Below are 370 nucleotides of genomic sequence, written 5' to 3' on the forward strand. Positions count from 1 at the left end.
CCGCGCAGCGGAGCCGAATGACGACGGCTGGCGCGGCGGTGCGCGGCTTTACGCGGAGCTGCGCAGGGCGGTGCCCGAGCTGCTCCGCCGGCTGTTTGCAGTGAAATAGCCCAGCGAAGCTCTGAGACGAGGCGAGGATGGAAAGGGCCGCGTTCTTCACCCATCGTCCCCTTATTTTTTGTTGTCCGCTTGAAGTTTCTACGGCGTAGCCAAGAAATCAGTGCTGGGGCTCTCCCGACCGGAGAAGATCGCCGAAATTTGGCATTGATACATTTGCCTTGCTGGGAGGCTCTTAGGGGTAAAGCTGGAAGCTTAGAAAAGCAGACAAAAATCTGCACCCTGCCGAATTACCCGAGAAACACAAATGCTG

The sequence above is a fragment of the Egretta garzetta genome, unplaced genomic scaffold (genome assembly GCF_000687185.1).
Source record: "Egretta garzetta isolate BGI_Z169 unplaced genomic scaffold, ASM68718v1 scaffold434, whole genome shotgun sequence".
NCBI classification, from domain to species: Eukaryota; Metazoa; Chordata; class Aves; order Pelecaniformes; family Ardeidae; genus Egretta; species Egretta garzetta.